Raw genomic sequence first — 19,926 nt, 5'->3', positions numbered from 1 at the left:
GTTTGAAGGCTGTATATGTATAGGTCACATGTGGGGTAGACTCTGAATGGCCATTCCTCCAGGCTCTGCGGTAAACTTTGCTTCCCCATCCCTTCAATAGTGATTCTTCTTCTCCTTTAAAGGAAGGAGTGAAGCATCAACACTTTGGTCATCCTTCCTGAATTTGATTTGTTCTGTGAATCTTGGGGAATTCGAGCATTTGGGGTAATATCCACTTGTCAATGAGTGCATACCATGTGTGTGTTTTATATTGTGTTAACTCACTCAGGGTGATATTTTCTAGTTCATTCTATTTGCCTATGAATTTCATGAAGTCATTGTTTTTGATATCACTGTAGTACTCCATTGTGTAGATGTACCACACTTTCTGTTTCCATTACTCTGTTGAAGGGCATCTGGGATCTTTTCATTTTCTGACTATTATAAATAAGGCTGCTATGAACATACTGGAGCATGTGCCTTGTTGTATGTTGGAGCATCTTTTGGGTATATGTGCAAGAGAGGTACAGCTGGGTCCTCAGCTAGTGCAATGTCTAATTTTCTGAGGAACCTCCAGACTGATATCCAGAATGGTTGTACCAGTCTGCAATCTCACCAACAATGGAGGAGTGTTCCTCTTTCTCACATCTACACAAACATCTTCTGTCAACTGAGTGTTTGATCTTAGGCCTTCAGACTGGTGTGAGGTGAAATATCAGTGTTGTTTTGATTTGCATTTCCCTTATAACTAAAGATGTTGAACATTTCTTTTGGTGCTTCTCAGCCATTCCCTATTCCTCAGCTATGAATTCTTGTTCAGCTCTGAACCTCAATTTTTAATAGGTTTATTAGTCTCCCTGCAGTCCAACTTCATGAGTTCTTTGTATATTTTGGATATTAGCCCTTTATCAGTTGTAGGATTAGTAAAGGTCTTTTCCCAATCTGTTGATTGGTGTTTTGTCCTAACCACAGTGTCCTTTGCCTTACAGAATCTTTGCAGTTTTATGAGATCCCATTTGTCTACTCTTGATCTTAGAGCAGAAGCCATTCATATTTGTTAAGGAAATTTTTTCCAGTGTCCTCGTGTTCAAGATTCTTCCCCACTTTTGCTTCTCTTCGTTTGAGTGTATCTGGTTTGATGTAGAGGTCCTTGATCCACTTGGACTTAAGCTTTGTCCAGGGCAATAAGAAGGGGATGATTTGTCCTCTTCCATATGCTGACCTCCAGTTGAACCAGCACCATTTGCTGAAAAAGTATATTTTTTCCACTGGATTGTTTTGTCTCCTTTGTCAAAAATCAAGTGCCCATAGATAGGTGTGTGGGTTCATTTCTGGGTCTGCAGTTCTATTCCACTGGTCTATCTGTCTGTCTCTGTACCAATACCATACAGTTTTTATCACTAATGCTCTGTAATACTGCTTGAGTTCAGGGATGGTGATTCCCAGGGAAGTCCTTTATTGTTGGGGATAATTTTAGCGATCCTGGGTTCTTTTGTTATTCCAAGTGAATTTGCAAATTGTTCTGTCTAACCCTATGAAGAATTGGATTGGAATTTTGATGGGGATTGCATTGAATCTGTAGGTCACTTTGGGTAAAATGGCCATTTTTACTATCTTCATCCTGCCAAGCCATGAGCATAGAAGATCTTTCCATTTTCTGATATCTTCTTCAATTTCATTCTTCAGATCATGAAGTTCTTGTCACACAGATCTTTCACTTGTTCGATAAAAGTCACAATGAGGTATTTTTATATTATTTGGGACTGTTATGAAAGGTGTCATTTCCCTAATTTCTTTCGCAGCTTCTTTATCTTTTGTGTAGAGGAAGGCTACTTCTTTGTTTGAGTTAATTTTACACCCAGGTACTTGCTGAAGTTGTTTATCAGGCTTAGGAGTTCTCTGGTGTAACTTTTGGTGTGAATCAAGTGTACTCTTCTGTCGTCTGCAATAGTGATATTTTGACTTCCTCCTTTCCAATCTGCATCCCTTTGATCTCCTCTTTTTGTCTGATTGCTCTGGCTAATGCTGGGGACAACATACAATGACTGTGACCGCAGGCAGTAGGCCGGTATGGAATCATCTCAGAAGCCTGCAGCCGCTCCTTGTAAAGTAGGGTGGCTTCTGGAAACCTGAGAAGCAGGAGACACATCTCTCCATGAACCCACCATCTGAAATAAGAGGCTGCCTGCAGCAGTTCGGGATGGAGACATCTCAGTAGCCTGCAGTAGCTCTTTTTAAAAACTGGTTGTTTCCATTTCTCCAAACCTTAGCCCTGGACAACGGCTGTATAGATTTCATTTGTGTGTGACTGCCTATCAGGTGGCCTTAGTGTGTACAATTATTCTATTATGTCTGACTTTCCTACGTCTTTCTGGTGAATTCTGTGAAACTAGATGTTCCTTGAGGTTATGATTCTTAGATAATTGGAAATTGATGCATAGGGGCACAGCACAGCATAGCCCTAACGGCCCAGGTGCATATTGTGTATTCTTATCTTGGAAAAAAATGTAATAACTGCACAATTGAAGTCCCAGATTAAGGTTTGACTTGCAAAGACGGCTTGAAGAAAATAAGAGAAAATGAATTAGAGTCAACAATCGGGCACTAGGAAAGGAAAAAGTTATTGAAGTTGGGAAATAAGTCTTATATAACATTACAGACTAGTTAAGGAAGTATAGAATATATAAAATTATATACTAGCAAACTAAGTCAAACTACTGGAACCCTTATGAGAGTCATTGTGTGCAAGGAACAGAACGCTAGTGGAATTACTGTGCTAAGGGTTACCTTGATTCTTTCTGGCCACTGCCTGGCAGTTTTGCCTATGTCATTTATCATTAGAGAGTCTCAGGAAAATGCAATTAGCTGACCTCGTAGCTTTGGACTCTGAAGTATAAAAGTAAAGAATTAAAGTTTAAATAATGATAAGTTTACAATTATTATTATATTGGCCCCAGGCCTGGGTATAGGGGAAGCCTGAAACTTTGGGGAACAGTTGTAGTTCTAAGTTCTTGGTGAGATGTAGTCATTCTTTGCATCTGATTTGGCAATGATTAAAAAATTTCATTTCTCTACCCTCTTTTGCATCATGAATAAAGGACTGGGGCAAGAGAAAGGCTACAGAACATGTGAAGAGTAAATGAGAGAGAGCATGAGGGAGTGAATGAGAGAGTAAATGACAGAGCAAATGTAAGAACAAATGTGAGAGCAAATGAGAGAGCATGAGAAGAGCATGTGAAGAGTGAGTGGAGAGAGAATGTGGAGAGTGAATGAGGGAGCTAATGAGAGAGCGATTCTGAGGACAAATGTGAGAGCCAGGGAGAGAGCATGAGGAGAGCATATGAGAATGAGTGAGGAGAGAATGTGAGGTGTGTGTGAAGATTGTGTGTGTGAGTGACAGGAGAGTGCATGTAGTGTGTGTGAGATATGTGTGAGGTGTGTATGAAGAGTGTGTGTGTGCGTGACAGGAGAGTGCATGTGGTGTCTGTCAGATATGTATGAGGTGTGTATGAATAGTGTGTGTGTGGGTGACAGGAGAGTGCATGTGGTGTGTGTGAGATATGTATAAGGTATGTATGAAGAGTGTGTGTGCGTGACAGGAGAGTGCATGTGGTGTGTGTGAGATATGTGTGAGGTGTGTGTGAAGACTGTGTGTGTGCTGACAGGAGAGTGCATGTGGTGTCTGTCAGATATGTATGAGCTGTGTATGAAGATTGTGTGTGTGAGTGAAAGGGTAATGAACAGACGTGTGCATGATTGTGGGAGTTTGAAAAGAGAAAACTGCAATAAAAAAGGCAGAGTGCACAAAAGAATGCAGTGTGTGTGCAGCAGCAAACTGTGAGAGAGAGAGAAAGAAAGAGAGAGAGAGACAGACAGACAGAGAAAGAGACAGAGAGAATGAATTAAGCCTTGAAATTGCCTATCAGTTTGTACCCAAGAGGAGTCTGTGGATATGTATTGTGCACCTTCCAGATATTCCTGCTTCCAGGTGAGAACTCTGATCCTGTGAGAGGCCAGGAAAGTCTGAAAGAATGGCTGCAACCCTGAGGCCAGAGGATAAAAGTTTTCGGCCTAGAACTCCTAATTTATCTTTTCACCTGAAGCCTTAATGTTAAAATTTTCTTACTGGGATACAACTGTGGTCCTGGTGAGCGTCTTGTCTCTTGGATGCTCAATCAGTTCTTCGTTGTCACAGACTGTTTGAGCTTACTCCAGTCACTGGGACTTATTCACACCTTCAAGTTTCCTGAAATTTTCAGATTTCTAACATTTGTGGCAAACTGAGTGACAAAAGCAATGAATGTTGAGCACTTCCTTGGGGTCCAGTGCATATAGAGCTATGGGTGTATGGATATGGTAAGTCCGTAGGAGTTACTCTAAGAAAGTAGGACTGTGCTCTTAGGAACCCTGCGTGACCTCACTTCACTTTGCCAGCTTTGTGGGCTTCTACATTGCAGATCTGAGAAGAACTGAAAACTAATGGAATAGATGTATAGCCTCCTATTACCTTTGTTATTGTTAGGATATTAGTAGGAAAGGTTTGATTTAATATACTCTCAAGAATATTAACAAACCATTGCCTCTTGTGTACCATCTAGATAAAGTACCAAGTTCACAGACAGTTATTCACCAACTTTCCAAAGCCAGCAAACTGGAGCACGAAGATAGCCAAGTCCAAGGCATTCAAAACCAGCATCCTCACCAATGCCCCCAGGAAAGGCTTTGGTAAAAGTAGGGAGATACTGAGACAGTTGGCCCTCATACACTCAGAGAAGACTGTGCCAGGAGAATTGGGGAAGGATTGTGGGAGAGTAATTAGGTATCAGTAGTCAGTGAGCAGAACGTAAAGTGAAAAAGAAAAAATATATAAATGGAAATAAAATAAAAGTCTATAACAAAATGGAACACAATGTATTGCTGAACTAACTCTACTCTGTTTACACTTGCACATGCTTTATATCTAGAGAGACTAGATGTGATAAAGTAGGATGCCCTTGTTGTTTACATATACTATGTACACAGCAAAGATAAATGAAGTGGATAACATGCAGATCACAGATCCATTGTTCCCTCACATCTATGTGACTCTGCTTCCCTTTATCAGGACTGTGGAGGCCTCCTCTCATCCAGGTCTCAGGGCTCAAGCAAAATGCAGTCCCCTATGATCTCTGACCAAGTGCTCTTGTGTTCACAACAGAACTCTGCCTCAGGCTGCAGAGGCACTGAAGTGCCAGCCTTCACCTTCAAGGTGCAACCACTCTTTCAGTCTTTCCAGGCTCTCTGTTACTCAACTGAAGGTTTCAGCAGAGGCCTTTCATCTCAATAACAGAAGCTTACCTAATCCAAAACATTGGGAAGCCATCCTACACTCCTCATTGTTTGGTTACCTGAGACCAAACAACATAGCTCTCTTCTTTCTGCCTGTTTTCCTGATTTGAAAGTAAATATTGTGCTCATCTGTGGTCTTGGTGGTAAGAATAAAATCCTTAACATGAATAAGAGGACCATGCAGAGCATGGCTTTACATCCTACTTGCAAATTGAATACGTAGAGGGAATTACCAAAGAAAACAATAAGAATCCTAACAACAATTACAGAAATAATGAAATGAAATAAAACATAAACAAAAGCAAAAACAACAATAGTTTGTGGGTGTTGGAATTTAAGGCTTGTATTAATTTTGACGAGCTTTGTAGGCATTTCCAATAAAAAGCAAGCAAACAAACAAACAGCCTTATTAAAAGTGCTGCAAGTGCAGGAGAGAAAGCTGGGAGATATCCTGTGCTGCTGGCCCCATGCTGTGATTCTGCAGCAACAACTTCCTTGGAAATAGGAACCTGTATGCAGTGGGATCCCTTGCTGGACCTGTCATCTCAAAAAGAGGGGATTCCCTAATCCAAAACCTTGGAATCCAGTTTACTTCAGGCCAGGAATAAAGTCAACCATCATTAGGGAAAGAGCAAGGGGAAAATTACATAGGAAAAAATATGTGCCTTAATCAGAAAAGATCCTCAGCTTCTAAGGCCTCCACAATCTCCACCCCTCTCTTCTGAGCTTTGCATATTGATGTTGTATAACTCCAGATGGTAGGAAAAGGCAGAGTTCTTCCCAGAAAAGTCATACATGATTTTCACCCTGACATATGTGAGGTCAGGTGGCATCGTTTCACAGAGTCAGCACACCCGGGATAAGGACACAGAAGCCACAGATGACAATGCCAAATGGACTCCCTCCTGAACTTATGGACCCATTAAAATTGAGGTTTAGCCTAACCTTAGGCCATTCCACTCCCTGCCCATCCACCTGAGTTCTATGTTTGCTCTGAGTAAAAGATCAGAGTGTAGCCCCAAATATCCTCATGATTTGATGGAGATTCAGGAAGAACTGAAAGAGTATACCCCAAAAACGGGGAGCCGTGTCTCTTGCTCCGATCGCGGGGTGGGGTGCCCCCAGGAATCACGAGTAGCCATTCTTGATGTAACAGCAAGAGGTAGCTTTATTAACGAGATCCCGTGTCTTAGCGAGATCCTAGGTCGACATGTATCTCACACAGGAGACAGAGGAATCGACCCCGAGCTTCCAAACTCGGTGGTTTATATAGGAGCATTCACGCGGTGACACATGATTGGTCAATTCAAATGGTGCACAGTTACTTTTGGGCGCAAAATTACATCAGCAAGGAGTACGTGCTCTCTAGCAGCTTGGCAGGCAGGTAGGGTGGCTCATCTCACTCAGGGGGGTGAAGGAAGGGGAGGGGGTGGCTACAGATGGTCAATGTCCTTGGGGCTGATAGCTGGTTTGGCAAGTCCTATCTCTGGCTCTCCCTCAGGCACGTCCGGCCCTGCACATCCGGACTCTGACAATGAGTAACCTTTTTAAAAACTCTAGTTCTACAGAACTATATTGGAGAAGGGATGGCAATGTGGTTACAATGTGGTATCTAGGTTTGAAAGACCCCCAGAGCAGGGAGACCCTCACTCAAGTCTCGGGATGATGCGACCCCCCAAGAACTCACATGAAACCGTCCTTGCTGTAATAAACATGAGGTTTATTGATAGGAACCAGTGCACTGGGGTCGAGACTTGTATCCCACGCAGGGGCAGTGGAGTTCGACGCCCAGTAACTAACACAGGGGGAATTTAAAGGAAGAAACCTCAACCCCAGCGGGTAGGGAGGGCGTCATTGGAAAATGTCGAGAATACCAGTGAAAAACCACAAGGATAAGCTTCCTGCTTCTCAAGATTATTCTCTGAGATTTTAATCTAACTTTATGGTCACCTAGTACATGTAGAGGGCAGGGTTTGGAATTTGAGGTAATTAGGGCTTTTTTAAACTTCTGACTTCTTAGCTGCATTTTTTTTATTCTTTCAGGTTCTGACCAGGAACCTCGTCCTTAGCCAATGGGGACTTTAAAGCCGGCCCTCCTGCTTGTTCCAGTGCAGGCTAAGACTTGAGGGTCAGGCCAGCTCCTGAGCCCCACACACGGCTGCCTGCATACCCTTGTGACTGCATTAGAGCCAGAGTGCTCTCCACCCTGTCCTCTTCTCTCCTCTTTGTCACAGCCATGGTCCCCAAGAGCACTTGTCAAACACCTTTATACATCTATGTCAATCTCAAAGTCAGATTCCCAGAGAATCAATCCCCATAGCTGACCATAAATGAGTATTCTTTGTGTGTGTGTATATATATATATAATGTTGTAGAACACAGAATAGGGATTCTTGGTGAAAGCTTCCTGGACATGTGTCTTTGCACTGGGATCTTTCCACATGACTTAGATATCCTTGCCATGAGGTCATTACCAGTCACCTTGCCATTTCATTTTCGTTTTTCTTTTGGATGCTATCGCTGTTTGATGTAAGATCCAAGGCTGAACTTCCATACTGGGCTATGGTTTCAGACTTGCTTTACAGCCATATGGCCCTCGAGTTGTTTCCTTTTGATCCTAGAGGTTGATTAATCTTTCCAGCAAGGCTTCCAGTACTTGATAGCATTGTGCTATATGCTGTCAGAGCAGCGTTATACAGAATTCATATGCTGGCCTTCCTCTGATGGTGCTTACTTTTGCCAAGTCCTCAAACAGGGCAGCGCTTGGAAAAAAAAAACTCTGCAGGCAAAGAAATCATATATGTGGTCTACCCCTGGCTCCTTGAGAAATGAAAGAGGAATATGGTCTTGGCTTACTGGAAGTCTTATCCCAAGTCTAGGGAAGGGGACTCCAGAGAGCACTAAGCCTTCTCCTCATCCATCATAGTCTGTATAGCCTGTGGCTTTCATTTGGTCGGTGTGGTGACCTTATAATGAACTAGGTATTTCTGCCATGTTATGTCTCTATACCTAGACATGACCTCAGGTGTACAGTCACATTGGAAATATAAAAAGCCTTGCATCTGAATTGTGAAATTCAATGTGTTTTATATTTAAAATACCACAATAATTGAGTGGTCATTGCTACAGTAAATATTATTAGGGGGTTTCTACCCCACCATAGATCATTTAGTTCCCAAATAAAAGACACAAAACTTTTAGATTTATAATAAGCCTTAAAGGACTAGAGCTGGGCAGACATCAACCTTCTGTGCTATTTTTTCTGCTTCCCTGTCAATAACCCCGAGGTATTGCTTGCCATGCTCTGCCTGGGCCACTCCTGTTCTGACAGGCTGGCCCTCATGGTAATACACTCACGATCCACCTACCCTATGGGGTGCTGTCTCCTTCTCCTCCATGTCTTTTCCCTCTCCTTGTGGACACTGCCTGAGCCCCCAGGCCCAGGGAAACTTTCTCTGTCCCCTCTCTTCTGCCCAGCCCTTGTTGTAAGGATTTTATTAACCAATCAGGGATAACTTAGGAGGCAAAAAAAAAAAAAAAAGAAAAAAGAAAAGAAAATCTGGTATACATGAGGATCTCCTTGTCTTGGAGCAACCAGACCTTAAGGTACAGAATTTAGCATTTGAATATACAGCAGCAGTAGACACATTATAGGCCGATCTACTTTGTAGTTGGACTCAAAGCTTGGCTCTCACACCCATTGGATGTTCAACTGTGGAGAAGTTATTTTACCTTTGTGTGACTCAATTCCCTTATCTGCACAGTGAGGATGATAAGGAGTGTTTAATTCACAGAGTTGTCTTTGGGACTGATGAGTCAATATATCTAGTATTTAAACATGAAACACCATCTACTTTGCATAATTAATAAAAGTCTGTGGAAAGGGCAAAATAATAAAGCCAGAAGAACATTTGATTTGGAAATGGGGCCATTCAACTACCTCTAATAACAAACTGAGAATCAGGGAATGGTGGAAGACTAAGGCCAGAAGATTGGGAAATCAAGGCCACCCTGGGCTGCGTAATAAGATCCTATCTCAAAATATCAAGTCAAGTCAAGTTTGTAGTAATAATAAATCATGAAATAGCCATTGTAAAGAATTTACAAAAAGCAAATCAGTGGAGCAGAGTGGACACTGTGTGTCAAATCCCTCTGCTGCCCATCTCTGGGACCAAGTATGTATCGGATCAGTGACAGGAATGGGGTGCTGAGAGCCTGGAGCAAAGGGATGCTGGCTGCATGGCCACATTTGAACAGCACTAAAGCAGGACTAAATGCTAAGAAAAAAAGCCATATGCAAAACTTGTAAATTTTAATGTCCTCCAGAAAGGCAAAACCACAATAATTTTACTGTTTGTCAAGCTGCTTGTGTCACCAAACTTCTAACATTGGTAAGGATGTGAAAATCTCTTGTGATGCAAACCAGCTGCCAATAAGAAGAGCAAACACTGTCCTGACCAAGGTGACCTGGATGCTGTCAAACAGGCCGAGGCAGCCTGGACAGCCATCAGAGTATGTTTAACACACAGATATCTGTCATTTCAAAAGGGGGAAAATGAAGCCTGACTTTTCCCCCCACTTTTTGCAAAACCAAGAATACTCCAGCATTGAGTCTTACAAATAAAAATATGCCAAGAAACTTCATAGAATATACATTTCTCTTTTGTGTGCTACTGAGTGTGTTTTGTATGTGTTTTGTGTGTATGTGTGTGTGTATGTGTGTGTGCTTGTAGGTGTGTCTGTGTGTCTATGTGTGTATGTGTGTGAGTGTGTGCTTGTATGTGTGAGTGTGTGTGTATGCATGTGAGTGTGTGTGTTTTGTGTGTGTGTGTGTGTGTGACTGTGTGTATGAGTGTGTGTGTGTCTGTGTCTGTGTCTGTGTGCAGTAATGCTTCAATTATCTGCTATGGTGAATACTGTCCCCAACTCAATTATGAAGGTCAGTATTAAGCTGTGAGTAGTATGTGGAGAGTGGTCACAAAGAATAATTAGGTGTGCTCTTCTGTTAAGTTGTCTGAGACTTCCAAATGCTGCATGCTGTGAGTGGGCCTCACATCTCAGCACACTAACTCTATAAGTACAATTCCCATGTGGTTTTCTTAAACAATTTTCTATGCAAACCTTTAATAATTTTTTCTCCTATTCATTTTTTGTGGGGGGCAAGGGTCTTTGTTTGGTTTTTGTTTTTTTTGGGTTCTTTTGTTTGTTTGTTTTTTGCTTATTTTAGGTCCACAGGATTTTCTGTAGCCTTTGAGGAAGTCCTATACTTAGGACACTGGATCTGTACAGTTTAGGGAATTAACCAGTTTACTAAGCACATTTTTTGTTTGTTTGGTTTCTGTTTTTCTTTTGAGATCTCACTGTGGGAACAGAGGAAGCCCTGAGGAAGTGCAGCCCTGAGTGGATGTGTGCTGTAAACATGATATGACCATGCCAAGGACCCAAAGCCATTTATCCATGGGGAAAAGGCAAAGGCCCCCATGCCCCTTGAGGCTCAGAGACATGACAAAGCCTTCTCAGGATGGTGTTGATAGTGTGTGCAGAAAAAGTATACTCTACCTTTCTCCCTGGCCCCATCTGGACATTTAAAACCTGAAGACTGCTCCCTGCAGAGACTGCTCCTACTGAGATTAGCTAAATCTGCCCTTTGTCAGTTACATGTGCATAGTCCTCCCCTCCTTGTTTATCTGCATGTAATGCCCACCTCCTTGCTGCCCTGTGCAACAGCCCTGCTTCCTGGCCAACTCTATATAATAAACATGCTGAGCTTCTGGGATGCTGCATTTTCTCCAGCTCACGGAACCAGCCTTCCCCATGTATGTGTGTCCAATGTCATTCTTCATTTCCTCCTCACCCATGTCAGGCCCAAGTCCCTGGAGCCACACAAAGGACTTGGCAATCTCAGTCTGCTCCACTTTGAAGGAAGTGCTTTCTACACTGAAATCTAAAGCACACAGTGGGTTCAGCTCCCTCTCAAGTGTCTTTGGTGAGGGTTGGGGTGGGTGTGAGACCAGTTGCATTATGACTATTGCAGAAGAGTAAAGGATTCACAGTTTGCTTTTGGTGAAGGTGAGCTCCCCAAGAGGCTATCATTGCCAACGTTTTCCCAAGTCACCTTCTAGGAGGTCAACTGACTCCTAGGTGAGTCTTTGGTTACACTGCTTCAGTTTTCTGTGGCTACACTGTCCAAATGGCACCCACTGGTCACACATGGCTATTTGAGATGAACTAAACTTAGAACTAAAATCTGCCTCTTTAGTCACAGCAGGCAAACCAGGAGGCAAACAGCCAGCCAGAATCCATAGCCAGAAACACCGCAGATATAGAATATTTCTATCATTATATTCGGTGCCAGCAGCAGCGCCTGTGCCTGGGCGAGTTTTCCTTCAGCAGGTGCTGGCAGCCAGGGCGCCGCCGCCCAAGCTGACTCCTCTCTCTCCCTGTCCGACCCCGGCAGGGCCCAGAGGTGATTCTGCCTGCACGATGTCCTCCTTGCTGGAGGCGAGCTCTTCCCACGCCACATCGCGAACAAAAAGAGAAAGAAAAAAAGAAAAGAAAAAGCAGAAGAAGCGGCCAGGGAAGGGGGCCTTAGCGGCGTTGGGGGTCACCTCCGCCAGCGGAGGGCGCGCTATGATAGCGGCGGCGTTTCCAATGGAGACTGCAGCCTCCCAGTGTCCAAGGACAAAGCCCAGGCCAGCCCTGCCAGGGGACCTCGAGGCCTGCCGCTTGAGTGGACCCATTGCCCGACCTCGGGTCTGGACCCCAGGGACAGCAAGCAGCAAGCAGGGCGGGCTGCACCGCCAGAGCAGCAGAATCAAGGTAGGTAGGAGACCCGCGTCCGTCCTTAGGCTCCTTCTGGCCCCCCTCCCCCGCCCTGGGAAAGCAGTGGCAGAAGGAGGCAATGCAAAGTGAGCCCATTTGGTAGGGGAAAGGAGGGTTCAGGGATGTATGGAGAGCTGAATTAGGGGTTGGAAAGCCCATGGCATTGGGAAAGAATGGAGAGGTAATCTGGAGTGTGCTGTTAAAGGACGGGGATCGTTGGAAAATATTTTCTTAAAACCTCAGGCAATGAATGTATTATTTAATAGATTTCTTCTGATCTACTTTGTAATTGGTTGCCCCTTGCAAGAGATTGTATTTGGAGGATGTAAAAGACCCTCCTTCAATTACTTGGAGAAAGGGAACATAAACAGGGATTTCTTCTTTTTTAACCTCCAAAGCTCTGAGAGCTTACACTTCTGCATAATTTAATTCTTTCCTACCTGCTATGAGCAGGTCTCCAGATCAGCAAGTTCCTTTGGAATGGTTTTGCTTGTTTTTGTTTATTTTCCATGGTGCTGATTAGAAAGCCACGAATTGTTTTGTGAATTTTAAATTTCAAGAGGTGGCACCCAGAGTTTATGGTGGTTTCCTTCACACATTGCAGTGTAGTTGCAGCATAAAAAAATACTTCTTGTGACAAGAAGTGGAAAAAGAAAGTTGATGAGCTAAGAAAAGTAGAGCCTTGAGCCAGATCAACCATTTGGCTTCCTCAAATACGGAGCAAGCATGGAATGTGGCTTTTTCAGAATCGAGGGGGTTTTTAGGATTGGGCAGTGAATGCTGTCTGGGGCTAACCTGTCCCTTTTGTGGCTGACAACCCTTAGGAGAAGGTCAGAATGTGCCAACAGCACAGAGTGGGCACTGGTGGTATTTGAACTCAGAAGTGCTCAGGAACTGTGAAAGTTTCTCTGTTATCACCCTGGAGACATCTAGTGAAATAGACCAAGTGATGCTGTGTAAGAGGCCATTGTGAGGGCTGGAGAGATGGCTCAGTGGGTAAGAGCACCAAGTGTTCTTCCAGAGGTCCTGAGTTTAAATGCCAGCAACCACATGGTGGCTCACAACCATCTGTAATGAGTACTGATGCTTTCTTCTCGTGTGTCTGAAGACAGCTGCATTGTCTCACATATAAATAAATGAATCTTACAAAAGATTGTCATCTACTGCAGTTTCTATGTGGACAGGGCACAGTTGAAGGGCTTAAAGATCAAGTACATTGCCTGTCTTTAAAGATCAAGTGTATCACCTAACTTTCAAACCAAGAAATGTAGTGTCTTTTTTTGCTGCTTGTGTAGCTTTTAGTGATGTATCTTTTCTCCTAGTACGTCCTTTGTTTCCATAATAGTTGTTTTCAAGTATATATGATTATCGCTCCTATTTGCAGAGCTATTCAATATTTTCATTGGTTAAATATTTGTGGTGAATTTGCATTGTGATATCAGTAAAATGCTATGTGAAAATTTTAGAGAATATACCGGTTTGGGCAATTTTAATAACCTTTCCCCTCAAGTGGTGGCCTGTTTTCACATTGAAAAGACTGGAATTCATTACCATCCATAGCAGGATTGATAGGGAAGCAAAATGGACAGTGACAGTTCTGTACTCTTTGACAGTTGTGGGAGCCAAGAAAGAAGTGTGACTTGCTTTTTGTAACTTACAAAATCAAGACTGAGTATCATTACTGTAGAAGCCCATGGAAAAAATGATGAAGTTTTCAGATATCACCAGTTAAAGAAATGGTGGTTTTGCTTATATTGAATTCTGAGTTTCAAAGTTATGTTTCATTTTTCTTTATTCCTTACTGAGGCTTTTTATTAAGTTTTTATTCACCATTACACCCTTAGATGCACAGTGCTAGGATTGTAGTAGGTGCTCAATAAATCACTGACCATTGGGGAGGAGGAATGATAAGAAAGTATGTATTTTCTGTAAGTTCTGTTAGTTTTGGGAACAGGTGGTTTTAGGCTTACCAGTCAAAGTTTGGTATCTTGTCCAATATAAGACAACTTGACAGAACCCCCTTTCTGGCCATTATGTTCAACTTATTTTACTCTTAATCATTCTTGAAAATCATGGAAGTAGTGTGGAAAATTGATTGTACCTGCAGTATAGCATAAAAGGCCGGTCTAGATAGGTAAGCAGTTATGTTTGTCCAAGAGCCGATGTCTTAAAACATCTAGATTTTAGGATTTTAGTGTTGTGATTTCTAAACATAATCGTACAGCAAACAGATAACATCGTAATAGAATAAAGGAATCTTTTGATTTAGCACCAAATTCCATAAAGCAATGACTACTGCACAGCTCTCTTGGCCATATGAATAGCAGAAATTATATTTCACTTTTTTAAAGAAATGACGAAAGTACTAAAGGTTGAAAAAAGCCCATTGGAAAAGGTCCCTGTGGTGTTTCTCTTTGGTTTCTTGTCCTCTTTCTAGAGGACAACTTTAAGAAGTCAGGGCGGTCAGGTGGTCAGTGTGGTCAGGCAGTCATGAGCAGATGGTTAAGCGATGTGCTAGGGCCCCATAGGCCAGTGAGCCTCACTGAAGAGCAGAGGCTAGCCAGTGAGCCAGTCTGAAGAACAGAGGCTAGCCAGTGAGCCTGACTGAAGAGCAGAGGCTAGCCAGTGAGCCTGACTGAAGATCAGAGGCTAGCCAGTGAGCCAGTCTGAAGAGCAGAGGCTAGCCAGTGAGCCTGACTGAAGAGCAGAGGCTAGCCAGTGAGCCAGTCTGAACAGCAGAGGCTAGCCAGTGAGCCCAGCTGAAGAGCAGAGGCTAGCCAGTGAGCCTGACTGAAGAACAGAGGCTAGCCAGTGAGCTGGACTGAAGAGCAGAGGCTAGCCAGTGAGCCTGACTGAAGAGCAGAGGCTAGCCAGTGAACCTGACTGAAGAGCAGAGGCTAGCCAGTGAGCCTGACTGAAGAGCAGAGGCTAGCCAGTGAGCCTGACTGAAGAGCAGAGGCTAGCCAGTGAGCCTGACTGAAGAGCAGAGGCTAGCCACTGAGCCTGACTGAAGAGCAGAGGCTAGCCACTGAGCCGGACTGAAGAGCAGAGGCTAGGCACTGAGCCAGGCTGAAGGCTGAAGAGCAGTGATTTTAACCTTTATTTATAAGTTCTTCAGTTTTCCTAAAAGACAAAAGTTTGCCTCCATAAAGTATGGCTTAAAAAGTTCTCCTTGCTCTCTTCTTCTTATCTCCTTTCCTCTTGCTCTTTTTTTTTTTTTAACTTGAGTATTTCTTATATACATTTCGAGTGTTATTCCCTTTCCCGGTTTCCGGGCAAACATCCCCCTCCCCCCTCCCCTTCCTTATGAGTGATCCCCTCCCAACCCTCCCCCCATTGCCGCCCTCCCCCCATAGACTAGTTCACTGGGGGTTAAGTCTTAGCAGGACCCAGGGCTTCCCCTTCCACTGGTGCTCTTACTAGGATATTCATTGCTACCTATGGGGTCAGAGTCCAGGGTCAGTCCATATATAGTCTTTAGGTACTGGCTTAGTCCCTGGAAGCTCTGGTTGCTTGGCATTGTTGTACTTTTGGGGTCTCGAGCCCCTTCAAGCTCTTCTAGTTCTTTCTCTGATTCCTTCAATAGGGGACCTAATCTCAGTTCAGAGGTTTGCTGCTGGCATTCGCCTCTATATTTGCTGTATTCTGGCTGTGTCTCTCAGGAGCGATCTACATCCGGCTCCTGTCGGTCTGCACTTCTTTGCTTCATCCATCTTGTCTAATTGGGTGGCTGTATATGTATGGGCCACATGTGGGGCAGGCTCTGAATGGGTGTTCCTTCAGTCTCTGTTTTAATCTTTGCCTCTCTCTTCCCTGCCAAGGGTATTCTTTTTCCTCATTTAAAGAAGGAGTGAAGCATTCACATTTTGATCATCCGTCTTGAGTTTCGTTTGTTCTAGGGATCTAGGGTAATTCAAGCATTTGGGCTAATAGCCACTTATCAATGAGTGCATACCATGTATGTCTTTCTGTGATTGGGTTAGCTCACTCAGGATGATATTTTCCAGTTCCAACCATTTGCCTACGAATTTCATAAACTCGTTGTTTTTGATAGCTGAGTAATATTCCATTGTGTAAATGTACCACATTTTCTGTATCCATTCCTCTGTTGAAGGGCATCTGGGTTCTTTCCATTTTCTGGCTATTATAAATAAGGCTGCGATGAACATAGTGGAGCACGTGTCTCTTTTGTATGTTGAGGCATCTTTTGGGTATATGCCCAAGAGAGGTATAGCTGGATCCTCAGGCAGTTCAATGTCCAATTTTCTGAGGAACCTCCAGACTGATTTCCAGAATGGTTGTACCAGTTTGCAATCCCACCAACAATGGAGGAGTGTTCCTCTTTCTCCACATCCTCGCCAGCATCTGCTGTCACCTGAGTTTTTGATCTTAGCCATTCTCACTGGTGTGAGGTGAAATCTCAGGGTTGTTTTGATTTGCATTTCCCTTATGACTAAAGATGTTGAACATTTCTTTAGGTGTTTCTCAGCCATTCGGCATTCCTCAGCTGTGAATTCTTTGTTTAGCTCTGAACCCCATTTTTTAATAGGGTTATTTGTTTCCCTGCGGTCTAACTTCTTGAGTTCTTTGTATATTTTGGATATAAGGCCTCTATCTGTTGTAGGATTGGTAAAGATCTTTTCCCAATCTGTTGGTTGCCGTTTTGTCCTAACCACAGTGTCCTTTGCCTTACAGAAGCTTTGCAGTTTTATGAGATCCCATTTGTCGATTCTTGATCTTAGAGCATAAGCCATTGGTGTTTTGTTCAGGAAATTTTTTCCAGTGCCCATGTGTTCCAGATGCTTCCCTAGTTTTTCTTCTATTAGTTTGAGTGTGTCTGGTTTGATGTGGAGGTCCTTGATCCACTTGGACTTAAGCTTTGTACAGGGTGATAAGCATGGATCGATCTGCATTCTTCTACATGTTGCCCTCCAATTGAACCAGCACCATTTGCTGAAAATGCTATCTTTTTTCCATTGGATGGTTTTGGCTCCTTTGTCAAAAATCAAGTGACCATAGGTGTGTGGGTTCATTTCTGGGTCTTCAATTCTATTCCATTGGTCTATCTGTCTGTCTCTGTACCAATACCATGCAGATTTTATCACTATTGCTCTGTAATACTGCTTGAGTTCAGGGATAGTGATTCCCCCTGAAGTCCTTTTATTGTTGAGGATAACTTTAGCTATCCTGGGTTTTTTGTTATTCCAGATGAATTTGCAAATTGTTCTGTCTAACTCTTTGAAGAATTGGATTGGTATTTTGATGGGGATTGCATTGAATCTGTAGATTGCTTTTGGTAAAATGGCCATTTTTACTATATTAATCCTGCCAATCCATGAGCATGGGAGATCTTTCCATCTTCTGAGGTCTTCTTCAATTTCTTTCCTCAGTGTCTTGAAGTTCTTATTGTACAGATCTTTTACTTGCTTGGTTAAAGTCACACCGAGGTACTTTATATTATTTGGGTCTATTATGAAGGGTGTCGTTTCCCTAATTTCTTTCTCGGCTTGTTTCTCTTTTGTATAGAGGAAGGCAACTGATTTATTTGAGTTAATTTTATACCCAGCCACTTTGCTGAAGTTGTTTATCAGCTTTAGTAGTTCTCTGGTGGAACTTTTGGGATCACTTAAATATACTATCATGTCATCTGCAAATAGTGATATTTTGACCTCTTCTTTTCCGATCTGTATCCCTTTGATCTCCTTTTGTTGTCTGATTGCTCTAGCTAGAACTTCAAGAACTATATTGTATAAGTAGGGAAAGAGTGGGCAGCCTTGTCTAGTCCCTGATTTTAGTGGGATTGCTTCAAGTTTCTCTCCATTTAGTTTAATGTTAGCAACTGGTTTGCTGTATATGGCTTTTACTATGTTTAGGTATGGGCCTTGAATTCCTATTCTTTCCAGGACTTTTATCATGAAGGGGTGTTGAATTTTGTCAAATGCTTTCTCAGCATCTAATGAAATGATCATGTGGTTCTGTTCTTTAAATTTGTTTATATAATGGATCACGTTGATGGTTTTCCGTATATTAAACCATCCCTGCATGCCTGGGATGAAGCCTACTTGTTCATGGTGGATGATTGTTTTGATGTGCTCTTGAATTCGGTTTGCCAGAATTTTATTGAGTATTTTTGCGTCGATATTCATAAGTGAAATTGGTCTGAAGTTCTCTTTCTTTGTTGTGTCTTTGTGTGGTTTAGGTATAAGAGTAATTGTGGCTTCGTAGAAGGAATTCGGTAGGGCTCCATCTGTTTCAATTTTGTGGAATAGTTTGGATAATATTGGTATGAGGTCTTCTATGAAGGTTTGATAGAATTCTGCACTAAACCCGTCTGGACCTGGGCTCTTTTTGGTTGGGAGACCTTTAATGACTGCTTCTATTTCCTTAGGAGTTATGGGGTTGTTTAACTGGTTTATCTGTTCCTGATTTAACTTCGATACCTGGTATCTGTCTAGGAAATTGTCCATTTCCTGAAGATTTACAAATTTTGTTGAATATAGGTTTTTATAGTAAGATCTGATGATTTTTTTAATTTCCTCCGAATCTGTAGTTATGTCTCCCTTTTCATTTCTGATTTTGTTAATTTGGACACACTCTCTGTGTCCTCTCGTTAGTCTGGCTAAGGGTTTATCTATCTTGTTGATTTTCTCAAAGAACCAACTTTTGGTTCTGTTGATTCTTTCTATGGTCCTTTTTGTTTCTACTTGGTTGATTTCAGCTCTGAGTTTGATTATTTCCTGCCTTCTACTCCTCCTGGGTGTATTTGCTTCTTTTTGTTCTAGAGCTTTTAGGTGTGCTGTCAAGCTGCTGACATATGCTCTTTCCTGTTTCTTTCTGCAGGCACTCAGCGCTATGAGTTTTCCTCTTAGCACAGCTTTCATTGTGTCCCATAAGTTTGAGTATGTTGTATCTTCATTTTCATTAAATTCTAAAAAGTTTTTAATTTCTTTCTTTATTTCTTCCTTGACCAGGTTATCATTGAGTAGAGCATTGTTCAATTTCCACGTATATGTGGGCATTCTTCCCTTATTGTTATTGAAGACCAGTTTTAGGCCGTGGTGGTCCGATAGCACGCATGGGATTATTTCTATCTTTCTGTACCTGTTGAGGCCCGTTTTTTGACCAATTATATGGTCAATTTTGGAGAAAGTACCATGAGGAGCTGAGAAGAAGGTATATCCTTTTGCTTTAGGATAGAATGTTCTATAAATATCCGTTAAGTCCATTTGGCTCATGACTTCTCTTAGTCTGTCTACATCACTGTTTAATTTCTGTTTCCATGATCTGTCCATTGATGAGAGTGGTGTGTTGAAATCTCCCACTATTATTGTGTGAGGTGCAATGTGTGTTTTGAGCTTTAGTAAGGTTTCTTTTATGTATGTAGGTGCCCTTGTATTTGGGGCATAGATATTTAGGATTGAGAGTTCATCTTGGTTGATTTTTCCTTTGATGAATATGAAGTGTCCTTCCTTATCTTTTTTGATGACTTTTAGTTGGAAATTGATTTTATTTGATATTAGAATGGCTACTCCAGCTTGCTTCTTCTGACCATTTGCTTGGAAAGTTGTTTTCCAGCCTTTCACTCTGAGGTAGTGTCTGTCTTTGTCTCTGAGGTGTGTTTCCTGTAGGCAGCAGAATGCAGGGTCCTCGTTGCGTATACAGTTTGTTAATCTATGTCTTTTTATTGGGGAGTTGAGGCCATTGATATTGAGAGATATTAAGGAATAGTGATTATTGCTTCCTGTTATATTCATATTTGGATGTGAGGTTATGTTTGTGTGCTTTCATTCTCTTTGT

The 19,926-nt window shown here is 42.4% G+C and overlaps 1 protein-coding gene across 3 annotated transcripts in view; it reads left to right on the top strand.

Moving 5' to 3' along the window:
* LOC134480509 (uncharacterized) overlaps positions 1–19,926 on the top strand; it is a 270,027-nt gene that overhangs the window by 68,109 nt on the left and 181,992 nt on the right.

The sequence above is a fragment of the Rattus norvegicus genome, chromosome 9, assembly GCF_021556685.1.
Source record: "Rattus norvegicus strain SHRSP/BbbUtx chromosome 9, alternate assembly SHRSP_T2T, whole genome shotgun sequence".
NCBI classification, from domain to species: domain Eukaryota; kingdom Metazoa; phylum Chordata; class Mammalia; order Rodentia; family Muridae; genus Rattus; species Rattus norvegicus.
This window is presented reverse-complemented; position numbering and strand designations above follow the sequence as displayed.